Source organism: Pseudorasbora parva, chromosome 20 (genome assembly GCF_024679245.1).
Source record: "Pseudorasbora parva isolate DD20220531a chromosome 20, ASM2467924v1, whole genome shotgun sequence".
Lineage (NCBI taxonomy): Eukaryota > Metazoa > Chordata > Actinopteri > Cypriniformes > Gobionidae > Pseudorasbora > Pseudorasbora parva.
In genome coordinates, this window is record NC_090191.1 from 25,420,728 (window position 1) to 25,440,764 (window position 20,037).

The 20,037-nt window shown below is 39.3% G+C and overlaps 1 protein-coding gene across 4 annotated transcripts in view; it reads right to left on the bottom strand.

The window, feature by feature from the left end:
• The window catches only part of syt1a (synaptotagmin Ia), a 247,678-nt gene that overhangs the window by 70,482 nt on the left and 157,159 nt on the right, over positions 1 to 20,037 (bottom strand). The window lies entirely within an intron of this gene.

Consider the following 20,037-nt stretch of genomic DNA (forward strand, 5'->3'; position numbering starts at 1 on the left):
TAAGAGCCATGAACAAGCTCTTTGATAAACATCTGTGGCCTTTGATACATGTCTAGTCTTCATGTTCTTTCTATGGTTTCACTAATAATAAACGTACATTTGCATAAAGCACGCATATTTGTCCATACCCATGTTGATTAGAGTATTAAAAACTTAAAAACATTAATTTAAGGTACATTTAGAACTGATAAAAATGTGTGATTAATCGCGAGTTAACTCAGGACAATATGAGATTAATCGCGATTAAATATTTTAATCGATGCGATTGACAGCCCTAATATATATATATAAATATAAATATATATATATATATATATATATATATATATATATATATATATATATATATATATATATATATATATATATATATATATATATATATAATTTTTCTCATTATTCATTCACCCTCATGTCGTTCCAAACTTACTTCACCAAAAAAGTTGAGAAGATCTCTTTGGTGCACCTTTCCATAAGAAAAAAGAAATTGAAAGTACAAAAAAGGCACCACAAAGGTATGTTAAAGATGGTCCATGTGATTTGTACACTTTATTCCTAGTCTTCTGAAAGTCATATGATAGCATTGTGTGAGGAACAGACAGAAAGATAAATTCTGTCACATTTCAGAATGCCATTTGGAATCACTGACATCATAGATTCACATAACATCTTTAAATAGTTTATAGTCAGACAAACTCTACAAATTGAATAAAGTTTTTTTCCAAGATGGTGAGTTATGAGAACAGAATTCATGCCCTTGCACTGAAGGTCTCTCCTTTGCTCCTTAATGTCATTGTCATATAAATATAAAAAAGTGGTTTGCACTGAAAGGTCTTCGCTTTAGAATATACCTTGAGTGGAAAAGCAAGTAATAGACTGAAACACTGCCGATTCAGAGTTCATTCTTTCAGTTTTAATGCGTTTGATCTGTGAAGATCTTGATGTCCTGTAGTGAATAGGACAAATTATATAATGATAATTCAGAAGATAGGGAAAGCAGACAGAAAATGGTTTGATAAAGGAGAAAGGTGGAAAGAAGAATGAATAAGCCAAGTGAAAAGGGATGTATAGAGACCAGAGAGCGTCAGAACCATGTTTTAGCCAGGGCGAAACCGCCCCCGTATTTGATCATGTTTATTGTCTGAAACCATCTGCAGCTGATAACCCTTGACTGAACAAGCTGTTAGTCAGCCCGAGAGGGAGTTGAGAGAGAAATCAGCCATGCTATAAAATGGCTCCTTCAGTCAGTATATGCTTCCTCCACAGATCACACTAATTGCAAATGACTGCTTTCAAATAAAATAATGCACAGCCTCATGGTATAACTTCATATAGATTTGCTGTTGTCCTTCATGACCAGTGAAAATGATAAATAAACACTTTAAAGCTGCACTATGTAATTTTAATGTCCACTAGAGGGCGCCAATTCAAAACAAAGGCATAGTTTGATGACGCCAAGTTTGAGCGCAGAATATTTGGACATGCAGTTTTCACCCCAAAGCAGGTGTAAAAGAATCGGGATAGGATTCAGGTAGAAATCATGTAGATGGAAGCGGTTATTAATGTTGCTGTAGTATGAAGCAGAGCAGGACCGAGTGTTGAGGGAGCGTAGCAAGGCCGCTGGAGTGATTGTTACGCAAACACACGCCTCGAGAGCAACGGGACATTGATTATGATGGGATATAGTCGCGGGCGCAACTTCCGCTTTTCCGGTCATGAGTATGAGGTAAAGCAGCTCTGTTTATCATATTAGATATATTTAAGTGCGTTTAAAATGAGGTTATGATGTTACTCTGTGCGTTCGTTCAGCGGCTGCTATGACACTTGTTCACACTGCTAAGAGTAAAGCGTTTCTGCAGAATAAAACCGGAAACCGAGGGTAACGCAGATATGACGTGATTGACAGGTGACTCCCCAGATGTCCCGGTTCCTTGGTTAAAATAGCAATTTTCTCCCAATTTAGTTGGAAACATTTGGGATACTGTAAGAACTCAACTGTATATAACACTGGCAGAGTGGCTTTTTGATATTTTTTTTCTGCAAAATTACTACATAGTGCACCTTTAAATGAGTTATTCACTATTCTTCTTTTGAATAAACCTGATTAAACCAGCATTGGGCCTTTGTTGGTTTAGGCTGGTTTTTACTGGCAAGACATTTTTACTGGCAAGGCATTTCTGGTGACACTGGCTCGTTGAAGAAATGGGAACGTGATTGTGAAGAACCCCTGAAGAACTTTTGATGTTAATGAAAATAAAAGGAATGAAAAGTCTTTTAGAGCACAGTTGCCTCTCTGAATAAAAATGTCAAACCGGGCATTTTTGTCACTCAGCCCAATCCACACAGTCTTTAAAAATGTGTAGAGAGGATTTGTTTTGCTGCTCAAGCAAACTGCACTCGCTTCGCTTCTGCTGCAATTTACTTTATGACAGTAAATATACTGTATGACAGAACAACTGCAAGCTCAAACGATGTCTCGCAATCAATCCTAGACAAGAACGAGATGTGATTGCATACCTTTGTCAGAGAGGGTGTAGCTCAGAGAAAGGTAGTTATTAGCGACGCCGCTCTTTCACACACACTCTTGGCGATAGTCAAGATGGAAATTTTTATTATGGGCAGGGAAGCAGGGTATAAGCAGTGCAAAATTGAAAAATCAACTCAATAGCTCCAGAAGTGTTATCAGGAGAGGCTGGCCTAAATCTGCATGCTAATAAGCAAGTATTGCCAGGAGGGTATCGCCTCCAGCCGCTCACCACGGGAGCAGCAAACACGGGACCAGAGATGAGCATCTCTCCCAACACACTTGGTGCAGGATTTTTTAAGCCCTGTGCTGTCCAGGGTCCTTTGAAGAGCATTGAGCGGAGGAGGTATTTACGGAATCGCTTCCGAGCAACAGGGAATGGAAGGCTAGAAGGCTATAGGCTTTGAACGGACTTTGACTCCTGACTGTGCGGACAACAGTTTAAGCAGCCTTGTTGAACCTTGTTAAATGTGATAGAAGAACTAAATGGGTGGACTGATTCCATATTTTTGACACTTTAATTAATTACAGATCTGTGTAAATTCTTCGAGGTAATGAACGAGCCCAAGTTCTTGTATAAATTCAATGAATTCCATAAGATGTGAGTGTATTCAGCTGCATTCGTCACCCTCAGAGTGGGTGTCGGCGTAGCCCCAAAAATAGACCTTTCACAACAAGGAGCAATCTGCCATTTCAAGTCCCTGTGCGCCTGCAAGCTTGTCAGTCTCACTTCCATCAGTGTGCATCTGTGTCACACTGTGACATGTTGCATCTTTTCGCCCATGCCACTGTAAAATCCACCAGCCATGCCGATCTGGACCAGCCATGGCTGGGCCATGTCATTCTGATTCAGAGAGTTGTTCTTTCAGTCCGGCTATATATATGTCACCATCGCTAATCTGTAGTCTATGTAAATAGCGATCTTCTGAAGCCCACGCTGAGAACTTTGTCATGACCTTGTTGCAACCTTCTGGTCCGGCTGGCTGAGACTGACCGTTGCTGGGTTGTGTGCAGGGAGCGCCCGTGGCAGCCAACTCAGCGGATCTCAGGTGCTGACAGGCTGCATAAACACACTGTGAAAAGCTGCCTGCCCTGAAGGCCACGGACAAGCTCAGCGAAAAAGAAAAAGGAAACAACGGCGCAGCTGAAATGAGCTGTATATTTCACAGCTGTTACCAAGGGCGGGTGACCTACGTGCCAGCATGCTGCAGCACCTGAGTGGGAGACACACTTTGAGAGGTCAAAGTGGAACTCCTCATGCGAGTTTCTTAAATTGTAACCAACACATTAAATAACAATCAGAGACAACACTAAAATAATGTTACAAAATGCCCCAACCATGTATTGCACATAGGTACAGGCAGGGTTTATTAAAAACACAAAAACAAAAAGTCATAATTTTTGTGGAATTTTTGCTGAATGTCCAAGCTGCTCATTCTCATACAATAAAAGCATACGATGACCATAAACTATAAAATGAAAACTTTCTAAAGCCATATGATAGCTTTGTGATGTGCTTCACGAGTGCACACTTACAAATTATCTGATAGAGTAAAGTAGAATGCTTATTAGGTGTGCTGTCCGAGCAGAGGGCTCGAAGCACTGTATTTTGGCTCGAACCCAGAGTACTGCCCCAGTATCTCTGGTTAGGATAGTAACTAGTTGAGTGTGAGGAGACACGGTGGTGGAGAGAGGATGGAAACTGTCGAGGAAAATAGGGGATTGGGCTATATAAATGCCTTCTCTCATGCTGATTGGATAGATTATTTGAATGTGTTCCTCCCGAACTTTGTTAATACAACATCTTTTCATGAAAAAACGTGAATATTTAACCGTGCAAAAGCCGCATGAAAATGTATTAGTCAAAGCTATCATATGTTTTCAGAATGCTTGGAATATATTCACTTTAATTACACTGAAAAAAGTGATTTTGTTGAAAAAGTGCTCCACAGACAAAAAGTTAAATGAATTGCCAGTGAGTAAACCATGACACAATGTTCATTTTTTTGGGTGAACAATCTCTTTAAATCATTCGTTTTGCGGATCACGTGGATCTCTTTAAATTAAACAAACCAATACACTATTCAAAGACATTCTACCCTTTAGGCCAACCTGAGGTATGACCTCTGCACATTCTCTTCAGTAACATCGTCTGTTTGCTCTTGGGAATCAAACCAGAGTGTTTACTGGTTTAATCGAATTTGAAATGGAGGCTGTTTGCAGATGGTCAATGCGGGAGGGGATGTTTTCTAGTGCACACAATGCTGTTTGACTCTCATACACAAAATAGAAAGTAATCACTCCTCATCTAGTTAATCCCATAATTATGCACATGGACACTAATTTCCCAGCAGGGAGAACACTGTGTGCCTGGCTCATCTCTCACTTTCCCTTTTTATTCTCTTACTGTTTATTTACTAGACTAGAACAATCACACAGAATGTTAAGTAAACAAACTATACAATATAGCCTCAAGCTTGTTTTACATGTGTACTAGATGTGCTGATTGAGGAAATGTTTGAGGTAGTGTCACGGGACCTCTTTTAGCTACGATACAGCAGGGAATACATTTGGAACTCTATGGCTGTGTTCTAAAACCTAGTGAGCTGCCTATGTAGGGAGCATTTTAAGGTATCATAGGAACAGTGCTAATATGAAGGCTGCTCCAAAAAGGTAGGCAGCATGATTATGATGTCTTTCAAATTCTATAGCATCTTTGCATGCATCCTTTGTGGAAAAAGGGAAAAAAATAATCCAATGTAACATAAAAGTGTTGAAACACAATTTTTTCTCTTTTGCCTCCCTATTCTAGCTTTTGCTACTCTTGAGTAATATCCAAATCTTTGTATTTAAGGCACTTTTTGCGTTTCTTCATGACATATCGCTTCCTGTACTCCTCAGTTGTAAGTCACTTTGGATAAAAGCATCTGCTAAATGCATAAATGTAAACATGTAAATATAAATGATCAAAAAATGTAGTCTATTTAAAAAAAAATGCAAAATTGGCATGTTATATATTTTTTATTCTCGTCAGCATAAAGGCCCATTCACACCAAGGATAATAACTACAATGATACCTATAACTAATACTAGTTTTACTCTAAGAGCCAGAATACTGCCATAGAATTGCTTGAGTGCCTTCTGTATGAATGCAAACACATCCCAGGATTGATCCAGGGATCAATCCCAGGATAAGGACCTAATAACATTGCCATGTGGGCAAAAGGCAGGACCAATGCTATGAGAGGTTGACGTAGTGATGACGTTGAAGCAGAGATTGTGGAACGCTGCACAATGTGCTAGAGAGAAATAAAACGTACGATGTTATGGGAGCTTTAAGGGATGTGTGTGAACGCACACACAGATTATCACTCCCAGAATATCACTGGTAGTCTGAATGAACCAAAACCAAATGATCTCGGGACTAATCCCGTGACACATTATCAGTGTATTTTCTGGAATCTCTGTGTGAAACGGCTTAAATAAGCTATTTTTCTGTGTGACACTGCCTATGTAGAGCATTACAAATTAGTCACTTTTGAGATTGTGTTCCATTTAGAGTGCTGTCTCAGAAGGTTTAGGAACAGAGCAGAAAATGACAATCATTTATATTTCCACTGCACATTTTAAATTTCAATTTTAACAACGTGGGATACTCCACAATGAGGGAGAGCAGTTTTAATCATGAAATCACCAACATTTACTTTAGTGCACTCATCAGCATGTGACAATTTCTCAGAGGTGAGCGGAATATATTGTGACCTCTTGTATACTTCTGAGCAAGCATTTGCTATTCTTGACATTATTCTATTTTGAATGTCTTTTTCCAATAATAAGACCATTTGTCTAATGCTGGAGGTGCGGATTGTTAGTTGTCATAAAGCCCTGAAGATGAATGTAGCAGATTCAGGCTACACTTTGCTGGAAACGTCCTGCCAGGCACAGAGAGCCTTTTCCCCTCTCGGCACAAATTCACCACGAATTTGCAGCTAAAAAAGCTTCTAAAAACCAACAACGTCATCCTTTCACATCAGGCGGACAGAATGAAACAGGAGAAAATGCTATGATTACAGCCAGAACGGTGCAGCTCCACCCTGGTCGGCTTATTTCTACAGCGAAGAGACAGGATGTTGCTGAAAAAAGAATGTTTCAGTGCTCGTAATATGGCAAGGACACAGCTCCCCTGCTGTGTAATGGCACATGGCAAGCCAAACACTTCCAATGAAGTTGTATTTTAGAGGGCATGTTTGCTGCCATCAAATCATTCTGTGGAGGAAACTGCAGCAACAGTAGATTAGATTATGTAGCTCATGTGTTTCCTCAAACAAGACATGATCTAATTCATTCTGAGAGTACATCCTTCTTCCTTCAAGACGTGGATGCTGGAAATTGAGCTTGTCTTTGAAATAATCTTTTTTAACAATCTAGGTGGAGAATTTGAAGACGAATCAGACTCATTTTATAGATTTTTTTACATCAGTGCCGTCATGTCTATCTGAATGCCACCCCCCATCCCCCCACCCACCACAAGTCTATAAATAATCTTGAGGCAGCTCTGCCTTTATAGGTCAGCTGAACTACAAAGTGCATCTTTTCCTCTCAGGTGTCGAGTGAAATTCAAAAGTGAATCAATATAGAATTCCAAGAATCAACTAGTAACTAGTTACCACAACCACGTACAAAGGGATTGCTGTTGCCATGGCAACAACAGATATCGGCGTAAAGACCATAGGAATAATGTATGCACAGTCTTAATTCAGTTTGTGACGCGTTCCGTAAACACATTTACGACTCCCCAGACATGGCGCAGAGAGAAGCAGATTAAAGAGTGACACTTTGCTAAAGAAAAGCTCAAAGTTGTGCTTCTAAAGTGGTGAATCGTTCACACAGAAAAACAAGATATGTAAACACTGCGAGAGGAGATAAGCCAGCAGCGGAACTGTCTGACAGATCTCTCCACCCCAAACAGAGAGGAGTCTCTATCTATCTATCTATCTATCTATCTATCTATCTATCTATCTATCTATCTATCTATCTATCTATCTATCTATCTATCTATCTATCTATCTATCTATCTATCTATCTATCTATCTATCTATCTATCTATCTATCTATCTATCTATCTATCTATCTGTATGAGTGCTCTAGTAGAGCTTAAAAAGGTGCTGAGGACATCCATGTGATATTACATGGTGATATTATTTGAGATACAATACTTTACCTACAATTTCAGGCCATTTTCTGTCAATTTCCTGTTTGATAGTGGCTATTACCAATTTCTGGAGCTGGTAGCTAGCCGAAGCCTTCTCACTTGCACACACATACCAAAAAACGAAAGCTCTCCAACAGGGTTTGTCAAGTCAGAAAGTACCATATATACGTTAGCAAATAGAAATTATATTTGTTGAAGAGATCTATGACCAAAGGCAGCCATAACCAAATATATAAAAGGACCTAAATCTGTTGTTCTTCCACATTATAACCTCGGGGTTGTTCGGTTTGGACAGCCAGAGCATTGCACACAAAGCCCTGGCGGTGACTCATATTTATTAGTTCCTCTCTGCTGATTGGGCATTCCAATACTCCCAGTCCACCCTGCGTCGTGTGCAGTGAAACGTGACATGGGGTCATTTCCCCCTTCCATCCCCGGCTGCCAGCTCAACTGTGCTGCCCGCAGCCTCATGTCTCCCAGCATGCTTCAGTGGCCATAAACACACACATGTGACCAAACAGTGATGACTGTGCTACAGAGGTAAATATGACCTCACAGGGATTTTATTTTCAGTGTTTTTGTTTAGTGCTTCAGCAGTACAGAAGTGCTGTCGGGGGAATTATAAATGAAGCGCTTTACAAATAAGGCTGAATTTGTTAACATTATTTACTGTACGTATCCTGAACTAAGGTACAAGTTATGAAGAGCTATAATCAACTAATGAGCAATACTTTTACAGCATTTATTAATTTTGGTTAATGTGCATTTTTACATATACAATTGCATAAATTAACATTAGATAATGTGTTATAAATTGACAAAAAATATAATTAGCATTAGTGATATGTCTTTTAATTTAATGATAAGTAATGTGTTCACTAATGTAAACACACTGAAGCATATTACAAACTGTTACCATTATGAAACGGATAGTTTTGACTCTCAATGAGTAGCCAATATAAACAAACCTGTTTCTGAACAGTTAGCCTAATAAACTATATCACTTGGATAAAATGGTTTCATTTAATTACTACAATTTATTATTACTGGTTATAATTCCTTTTCTCTTTCAAAAAGTAAATTGTTTGATTAAAAAAAAACTATTTGATTATTCATGCAGACAGCTGCTTTCTAACCACAAAACAATATTCCTGCCAGGAATTTGCTAAAAGCTCCCCTCACACAATGTAAGCCTGGGTGGTCATTGTCCTCAACCTCCAGATTAGTTCTGATTTGCCCCTTCGTGCAGTATTCTGGCATATTACTGCAGCCATTGGCGGTGGTGGAGTGACAGCAGAAATGACCATGTAGTGCTACAGGTTACAGGTCTTACCCTGCTTGTCCCCTCAGTCTGGTCATTTTCCCAGTAAACCCAATAGAAATGTCTTTCACATCCTTAGACTTTGTGTGATGGTGTGTGATGAACCGATTGGCCCTCAAAACAGTGAATATACACTTTAAAATAGCTGATAAAAAGATGACATGGTATAGTCGCTGTAATTTAGAAACTGAATTAGTTTTATTTATTTGTAGTGCTGTATGTTCAAACATACAGACAACATTTTATCCCCTTATTATAGTGCATTTTGCTGTTTGGAAATCGAAAATGCCAAGATCGACCCTATCAATAATGCATCTGCAGTGTGCTTGGCTACATGGCTGAATTCTGTGACTGTTATGAGTGCAGTCATGCATGTGTGTGTGTGTGTGTGTGTGCATGTGCCCAATAGACTGCATTATGCATAGTGCAGAATGGGTCGCCTGCAGCACTAATGCAAATTTTTGTGAAGAGCTCTATTAAAAGGTAAGGCTGGGCCCTCATCTGTGCCGCTTTAGCTTAAGGTTTTTCATGCCATTTATTATAGTCATGCCATACACACCCCTCACATTTCCATTACTATTGACCACATACTGCCAGTGACTGGCTCTTTTCGCACTGGCCGGATCCAGAGATTGTGGAATGGGTAGGTGGGTAACATTAGCCACTATCTCATCCTGTCTGTGCCAGGCACACCCGGTGCATCCTGGGTAATACATTTCTCCCAGGGCTTTATCATCTCAGTGGGCTAGTGAATGATTTACACTGACAGCCAAGCCACGCCATGACCCAGTGCTATGAGCTGTGGTGAACACAGGCTCTGTACAGAGTACAGAATGAATTTGAGAAGTATAAATTGTTAGATTAACAAGGGACAAAGTTAATCAAATGTAATCTACAATAACTGGTTAAACTGGGCATCCAATGCATACTGATTTGTCAAAAGTAGAAAAAAAATAAATAAAGTAGGGACAATGTGGGACTATATTTTGTCTCTATCAATAGTTAAAAGAATAAAGCATTTTTATACAATACAGATCAAAGCAGCTTTACAACTGAGTACCTTTTAATTGCAAAAACGTTTAACTTGCCAACCCAAAAATGTGAGCTAGTCATAAGTCACACAAGTATATTTGTGGCAACAGCTATTAATAGGCTACATTGTATGTGTCAAAATGTGTTATTAGATATTCTATATACTGTGATATACTGTATATCATAAGATATACAATTACTTGTGAATGAGGATTAACGTGGGTAAATTGCAAATAGCAGAATTCTGTGTTTAAGTTGATTAAGGCATGCTTTTGAATTTTATATTTTTTGGTTATCTCTCCAGATGGAAAAGAGCTCGTGGGCAGATCCACAAGCTTTAGGAGTGACTCGGCCTGCCAGGAAGAGCTAAATGAGTGAGAACACTGGCCCTTAGGGAAGTGATTTTATCAAACTGTCATTGTGGCTAAAGTTTTTTAGGAACAAAGCAGCACCTGAAAATCAGCCGGTGAAGGTAGCAGAGTGGATGAATAATGCATGAAATTTATCTGCTGCCGTTAATCATGATGAGATGGAGAGGGGGACAGAGAGAGAGAGAGAGAGAGAGAGAGAGAGAGAGAGAGAGAGAGAGAGAGAGAGAGAGAGAGAGAGAGAGAGAGAGAGAAGAGAGAGAGAAGAGAGAGAGAGAGAGAGAGAGAGAGAGAGAGAGAGAGAGAGAGAGAGAGAGAGAGAGAGAGAGAGAGAGAGAGAGATGGCCTGTGATGTGATGTGGCCTACGGATGTATTATTTTTTTTTTCCCCTAATTTACTCATTTCTCTGTCAGCTCAAGACACTTAAACCAGACTCAAGGTCTTTAGAGGGGTAAAAAAGCTGAAATTAATGTTATGTCCAAAAAATTTTTTTTCACTTCCAGCTCCTACAAGGTTATAACCTACATCGATCAGGCATAACATTATGACAGGTGAATTGAATAACACTGATTATCTCCTCATTACGGCACCTGTTAGTGGGTCGGATATATTTATTAGCAAGTGAACATTTTGTCCTCAAAGTGGATGTGTTAGAAGCAAAAAATTAAGTAAACATGTGGTCTGATCAAACAGTATTCTGTAGCTCAAACAGCTCAAGGAGTTTATGCTTGTTCTGATAGAAAGGTGTCAGACACAGCGCATCGCAGACACATTTGTTGCGTATGGGGCTCCATATGGTTCAGTAATGGTTTGAGGAGGACAACAATGAGTTTGAGGTAAGCCTGCAGCACCCCTCTCAGAAACTGAAGCCTTAGCGCCTCGATCGCCCCCAGGTGGCCGGTCCCAGTATAGCCGCACCTCAGTGTTTTAATGGATGCGATGGATGCGAGGCAAACTAAACAATCAATTACACTTCAAATATTTTTTCCCCAAAGTTAGTTTATGTCATTGTAGGCATTTATCATCACGATGATTTCATTTCAAGTGTTCATTTTAGTTAGTTATTTGATGCTATAAAAACGGGGGGTGTGAGACGTCATGATTGACAGCTGAGATCGACGTCTTCTCTGAGTAAAGTTGTCACTGAAGCACTAACTGACTTTTTTGGGGGATATTTGGGAGCAGATTGGAGCTTTAGCTTCAATTTCTACATTTCCATAACTGTTTATTTCACACCAACATAATTAATTGTTCTGCATCCGTGAGAGTGTGGGCGGGCTTTTGATATCGCGGCTGTACTTCCTGCTCTCTACTGCGCAACTCCGGTCCCAAAATCACTACTGTGCAGACTCCGCTCCCAAGATGTCAGCTTCAACTCTGGTCAACGGAAACAGATGAAGTCGCGTCGTCCATATTTTTTTACGGTTTATGGTTTTTGAGGTGTTGACTTCGCCTCCAAATTTCCAGATCTCAATTACACTGTGCACACACAAAACATTTATAAGCACAGAAAATTATCAACGCCACCCCTTAACTTTTATTGGGGGGTGAAATGCTGTTTCATGGATACTGAGCTTTTCCCATCCTAAACATTGACAATTTTTTTTAAAAAGTTGGAGGTTTGATGGAGTATTTCGGTGCTAAAATGTACTTTTTTCGAGTATGGCTCTATCTGACATCAGATATGACGGAATGTCTTTGCGTGTGCGACTACAGTGAAAGAGCAAACGATTTAGGGAAGCTGGCTGCTGCGCTGCAGTCACATGACTTCACGAAATCAGTAATTTCACCAAATAAGTGTGTTTTTGGTTGTCAGTGCAAGACAACCCTGTACAGCTTCCCAAAGAACCCAGCGCTAATGGGACAGTGGATGGAGTGTGTTTTTTCCGGAGCAGCAACAGAGTTTTTGTTTGTTCCCTGCATTTCGGTGAGGATGGTTTATAAACAAGGTACAGATTATCTCCCGATTTGTAGATTGTCTAATGCTGAATGATGGAGCGGTTCCAGCAATTAAGCTTCACGGTCGTATGTTGGAAGCAGGCAGTGAGTAAAACTGCTTCAAAAGTCTTTGTGTGTGTTGTTAGCTATCGACTCGTTCATTTAAATGTGCTACTATTCCATTGTTTTTCTATGTAAACACGCACTAGTCTGACGTTCCCGCTTGCTACTGCTAACATTAAATCGCATTAGTCCATAAACCAAATGATGTAATATTAAACCACGAGTAAACACACACAAATGTAGTAAAACTCGCGATCATGACAAGCCTCTAAGCATATACAAGTTACAGTACAGAGCATTTAGACGTCCTGCTGTAGTCGTCGTTGCTGCTTCTCCTGTTCAATTTCAGCCTCTAGATCTGATTCTGGATCATATATGTATGGCTAAATCTGATTGATCTCAGTAGTTTATTTAGGATAATGTTTTTTTTCCTCCACGATTAAGGGTGTCAGAGCTTTCAGACGCTCTCAACGTAATAGCTGCGCGCGCTCGTCATTCTATAGCTTCACCCAGACGATACGCCTCCAGCCGCTCAGGGTTTTTTTCAGAAAGACTCTGTATTATTAATATCGTTTATTAATATAATAAAACTAAAGACTTTTCGGAGACATGAAGGATGCAATACTACTCTATAGGTACTCGAGATTGACATGAGATAAAATAGCTTTGCTACTGAATTGCTACATTATATTTCTCAGCAACGAGGGGAGTTACATCACTATTTTAAATTAAACCAATGCAGCTTCATTGTTAATATAGAGAGAAACTCTAAACAGATGCAGGTATGCGATAAATAAATGCTATAATTCATTCATTCATTCAAATAAATGTAATGTTATCGCACTACTTTATCTCTGGGTCTGATTCAAAGCAGGCAGAATGCTCTAATGAGCCGCAAACCAACGAAAAACGATAACCGTTTTTAAACTTCTATTTTAAACTTCTGGTCAAATATTGCGCTGCAAACATCAATAACAGCTTTAAGTTGTCAATGCTGGCAAATGACCATAGTATAACTGAGATAATCCATGGCTAGCTGTGCATTAAACAATTTTAATGCACTTAGCCGAGGCAACCTCTGCTTCGCAACGGGTAAAATCACTTAATGCACCGCTAGTCACGGACTATACATTACATAATGAATGTTCTGTCGAAGCATAAAGTTGTATTTATTTTACAATGGTTTTGAATGTAATTACATGATGGATTTCTACAATGCGTTAAGAAATGTATGTTATATAGCTTTTTTATATCTATATTGCGATATAAATGTTCTAATGCCTAAATTTCCTTGCAGAAATTGATCAAGGGGGATACGAAAGAAAACGTATCTACAAAAGATCAGATGGAGTAAAAGGTCAAGGAAAATGCATTTAGGACATGCCTCTGCCTTTGTGTTTTTAATGTGACCCACACCGCGATCATTTGACTGATAAGGCCTCACAAATGGCTGGCTTAGAGCCGTAATTACTATCCACTCCCGCATAATCTTTCTCCCCAGCGAACATGTCAATGCCGGCAAGCAGGAGCGTGCTCGCAAACGGAGGAAGAAAAAGGAGAACATTCAAAAGATAAGAAGGGCTACTTTCCTCTCATCGATACAGTCATGACTCTAAAGATTTCAATCCATCACGGGCTCTTAAGAAAGCACTCCCTTGCCTTTAATTAAGGCACAGTGACTTATTTGACATGCAGCTTCAGAGCCATTGTAAATGCACAGCTATAAAAGCTACTGGAGACTGGAGGGTGTCAGAGATTAGAGATCTTACAATCGGATGGTCATTAGTGTTGTTTGGAGGTCGGGAAGTACATGTCAACTGTGCAGAATGACGCGATTTAGCTCACTGACGTGACTCAGGTGACAGGATAATGCACAATGACAAAATAAACTGTGTTAAACAAAATGTTCCCTTTTTCATAGCCAATATCTTTTATGGTTGTAGCTTATGTAATCGCTATATATATATATATATATATATATATATATATATATATATATATATATATATATATATATATATATATATATATATATATATATATATATATATATATATATATATATATATATATATAGACAACGCTTGGCAATATGAACTTGAATAAGCCATCAACGTGTGCAGGTGTTAAATAAGAACAAATACAGCTTGCATAAACAGCTATTTTTCATTCAAATATTGCCATGGAACATAGGTTATGTTTTAACGAGCATGTTAACAAGTGAATTCTACACTGTACACAGTATGTATTAAGTATAATTACTGTACACAAAGTGTTAATCGCACATATGAATACCTGGATGACCTACATGGAGCACACTGTTTGAGATATTGTACACCACAATGGATTGTGCTCTACTCCTTTTTTTAAATAAAGCAGTATAAATGTATAATAGTACACTAGCTTCCTATTATGAAAAAAATGTATTTAACATTATTCTTAGGTAAGTGCAGGAGGAAGAGCAATAAGAAAGCTTGTCTGATTGGCTATTGGTTAGGAACATTCATATTACTTCCCGTTTAAATGAGTGAACAGAAGTCAGTTCATTGGCAGTAAAGAGGATTTAAAAAGAGCAAGCATTTCAAGAATCTATCAGTGCCCTGTTTACACGCTTCATTGCAAAAAACAACAGCTGGAGCAAAAAAAACAAAAAAAAATTCTCCTTCCAACATTTTGCTGTTCTTTGCTTTCGGTCTCATCTGTTAGAAGCATTGGTTGCTCCACCTGTGCAACAAACCCAGTGAACATGCACCTGGACCTTCTGAGAGATGTTCTCAAGTGCAATAGGCAATGGGCAATAGGTAAGCCGATAGTTTCAGATATAATCCAGTGCCTTTTTTGCCTTTGAATCTTCACTCTCAACTGCACTGGTCAAGTCCGACAGAGCTCCTTGAGTAAGTGAGCTCAAAATAATCCGATGAATTGTAGACAACAAATACCCCAACACCCTCAGGGAGAAAGAAAACTGACCTCAACTCACCGAAAGTGGACAGAGGGAAGGAGAAAAGACAGATGAGGGCAAACGGATGGCCACATGCTTTTCATGGCACGAGGAGGAGAGAAAAAAAAACTGAAACAAATTTATCTGGCGGTGCGGGGGCCATGTTATTAACAGCCTGCTGAAACACACTTAACTCATGCCTATTCAATTATGCTAATGTACACATGCAAATGACCACGGTCCACAACACCATGCTGTCTCAATTAGGTGACAGGCTTACAAGGGTTGGTTTTAGAGAGCGACCAGATTATTGCCCTGCTATCTGTCTACAAGCAAACAGCTTTTGACCTGTGATTATCATCATGAGACATCAGCAGGGTGGGTTGACTCGCAGACTGAGAAGCGGCGTTCGGTTTGCGTGCAACGGCATGTGTTGGCTGCACGTGTGGGAGACTGGGGACGTGCGTCTTCGCATGTTATATTTAATGGTTCAGTTCAGCACTGCTGCTTTTAGCAGCGCTTCACCCAAGAACGAGGTTCAAGGTCAGCTTATGTGTGTCACATTAACGCTTTTTATATATATCGAATAGATCAAATTGAACAATTAAGTCAAATGTGAGTCAAGCTCCACAACAATAAAATGATTGCAGCCCAACATGCTTTACATTTCTGCACAAGTCATTTCTGAACCGGTGGAAACTTTTAACGGCACAATAAATCTGAATCACTGATCTGCGTTATTCATGTCTAGCACGTATTCACAATGTACCAAGGAAAATTAGGTATTAAAATCAATAGGGTGAATTGTCAGGAGATTGGTGAGTAATACATCATATTCAGTAGATTAATTACATCGATTCTGACCATGACATACAGCATGCTGGCTCAAAAGAAAGAGCTTTAGCGCTCTGAGCAACAATTTTAACTTACACAAGAGCATTTCATTATTTAGCATGTCCCAAAAATATGCATGACCAACAGGATATAGCTAACATGCTGAATACATATGCACTGCATGGGCACCACAGTGATTTACAGCATGCTCCAGTGCAAGCAGCTGAGTCTATAGAATGACTGCATGAGTCAACATCCGCCGTCACTGCGTTATGTAACGCTTGAAGGACCAATGCTTTACAATACCATACTAATGAGAATTTGAAGGGGAATTTTCAACATTTCAGTGCATTTAAGACTTGTATCTTAACTTGTACCATCCATTGATGTTGAAAAAACTTAATCTTTGTTCAATTTATTAATGACATTTCTATCTGAATAATTAGACTGAGGATATATCTATTTTCTATAAAATTGAACATATATATTTATTTTTTTATAAAATAAAAAAAATGCTATTTATATTCTACACTGGAGTTGGATATACATGATTTAATACATCAGTCCAACTTGACTCAAGGAAGTTAAACAAACATAATTTGTTCATGTAACTTCAACATCATGGAATGAATACATTTTTAAGTGACCCAATCAAGTAGCATCAAGTGAATTTTATATGGCTTCCTTACATGATTCAGGCATTTCATTTCATATATTCATTCATCCATTTAAATGTCATATATTTAAAAGTAAAAAATATATATATATATAATACTATACATAACTTTAGTCAACATCCTAAGCAAATGCTTCACTCTTCTTCACAATGGTAACCCACTGTAATTTAAATCATATAATAATTCCAACATAATTGAATATTAAACTCTATTAAACACAATCAAACCTCCCCCTTCCCCATCTTGCTCAAAAATATGTAAACTAACACCATTCACTCTCTCTTGATTTGGCCATATGCAAACTGACATGCATGCTGGGAACTAACAAGCCCCGTCCAGTTTCAGTTAATGCAACACAAATCATTTATGTAATCTCAACACAGACAGATTAAGTAAACTTCAATTTGACTTATATTTAAGTGGATTGAACACAATCAAATTAAGTTAGGACAAAATGTATAGCAGTTGTGTTTCGCTTTAGCTCATTTTAACCAAGCAATTTGAACAAGCAGTAAAAATCTTTTTTTTCCAGTGTATATAATGTTTGATCAATACAAAAACAAACAATGAAGCCTGAGAAAGTACCACTAATTACAAAGGAAAATATCACAATGGGAGAGTGTCACATTTGCACCCAATTTCTGACCCTGGTATGTAAAGAGCAAAAGGTAAACGCAAAGGAACTTGTAAAGTGACAGAACGGCCACGTACATTATTGCTGTCCTTAAAATAGCGATTCTAAAAGCAGCCTTCTCACATAAAGCCCGGATGTGTTGCTGTCCGGTGCTGAAAATGTTGAGCCAGGTGGCGCTGTCCAAAAGCAAGAGGTGCTGAAAGCTGTGTGTTGTGTTGAAAAGTATGGAAAAGAGCACTCTCTGTGGGTGAATATAAAGCTCATTTGCTCAGAGCTGTCAACAGTCTCCTCAGCACATAGGAGGGTGTTTCTTGCAATTCGTCTGATGCATTTTTTTAAACTGTTGATTTACACAAGCATCAGACTGACGTCTGTGGTCACTTTCTTCTGCCGTAAGCACTGCGTTAAGACAAGTAAAACAACACAAAAAATCTCCGTTTTCAATGACATGATTTAAAAAAAAAACTTCTAGACCTCTAACTAGCATCCTTTTTGGTTGGTTTCACATTTTGTAATAACAATTCCAATAGCACGCCGTGTGAACACCTTTTAGATTTTTGGCTGAATGGAGCATTAAGATGGTAGAAAAAAAAAAGAATAATTATATAACTATAATTATATATTATCTGTAACTATAATACATTTCTTAGCTTCCATAGCTGAACAGTGTACACATGGTTAAAACTACACACAGTGCTCTGCTCCAATATGGCCATCTGCAGATTTGTATTTTTTTTTCTCTCTCTATTTATTTATTTTTATTAGGATTTATGGCTTGAACCAGCTGCTTGGTAAACGTGTACACTAAGCAGACAATCATACAGCTAATTTCTGACAGCAGGATAAATCCGTTTGATAATCCAAATCCGTAGCAAGTGAGAGATCGAGAAAGAGAGAGAGAGAGAGTCTATGAGGGAGATTAAAAGGAGAAGATTGTGAGTGCAGAATCCCACATCGCCGATCACGTGACCTTAATTCCACTCTGTCATTTCTTCCCGTGGTGTGTGAGAGACGACCAATCACAAGGCGCAGCTCGTGAGGTCGTGAGGAGTGGGAGAAAAAAAAAAAAAAACATCCCGCTAGCGGCAAGTGAAGTCTTGACAGCCCTGGAAGCTCAAATACCGTCCAAAGAAATGGGGGGAAACTGTCAGACTCACACTTGTCACCACAATGCATATGTACACTAGCAAGCAACCTCTCACGTTTCATTTACGCCTCATTTAGTTTCACTTTGGTCTTTCCTCCACACAAAAGCATGTGGGCTTTCTCTCCGCGTGACTTTGTAACAGCATATTTTACGAGGGACCGACACGTACAGGTCGACCCCTAATCCGAATACTGTCCCCTCCATGTTTATAGTGGTTTTACAGCATGTTTTATCCCACCTTCTGTCAAATATGAAGCTCATATAAATTACACAGCCGTTAGGAAAACAAAAACAGACATATCAATAGAGCTCTTGCCAGCTTCACTCATTAACTATTGATGCTGTGTGAGATCTGGCGCCACAGCTGGGCACACACACACACGCGCACACACACACATGCACGCGCACACACACACACACAGTTTATTTCTGCACTTATTGACAATGGACTCAATTCAAACCAGTCTCCATGGTACTAAACCAAACAAGAGGGGTGGCAGTTAAAGTTAAATCGCACTGTGGTGCCCACAGCCATACAGAAATGAATGCCTGTAACATTTTCTCCACCACCTTAAAAGTACAAATTAACACTCAAAAGCAAGGAATGTGAAATAATCTGATCTAAAACAGCCTTCTGGGGGAAATGAAAAGGAACTAGAGTGCAGTTGGCTTTGATTAAGAAAAACCTATTCAAAAAAAAAAAGAGGTGGATGGCATGCAGTGGCTTCTGAGGATTATGCCAGGCAGGAGAATGGAACCAAATGGAGAGAAGTTGTTTGAAGCTCCGCAATAAGCCATTCTTCCCCTCTTTCATGTTTCGAAATGAGGGAACAACTGTGCGTGTTAACCGCAATCCAGCAGCCCCTTTGTTCCTTTCTTAGATCAAGAGCTAATGGAGGAACGGGGCTTTAACTTGAACAGAGGGGCTGAAAATGGTGAAACCGGAAGAGATCTGTCAATTAGGTGTGGTTTGACATCACTGAGCGTGTGAAAGGCGGTGGGGGGATGATTGTACGGAAGGTGATAGTGCCTTGAGGTTTGATCACTCCATACATCAGGAGCTGCAAACTCTACTGGGAAAAATGGGATGTGAGATGAGAGCTACGTGTGGGCATGTGGGGGAAGGGGAAGGGGTGTGTAGGATACAATCACAAAGCCCTTAAACACGATTTTGCCACTGTAATGACAGACAATCCCTCTGTCTCTGCCTGCACATATCTACTCTTTTAGAGAAAGAAATCCGTCCTCTCAAAGGTGCTTTGTAAACACCAGTCGTGTCTGGGAAGACCCTCTTGCTGCCATCAAACTGACAGTCTCAACGAAAACGGCCAGGCAGGGAGAGATC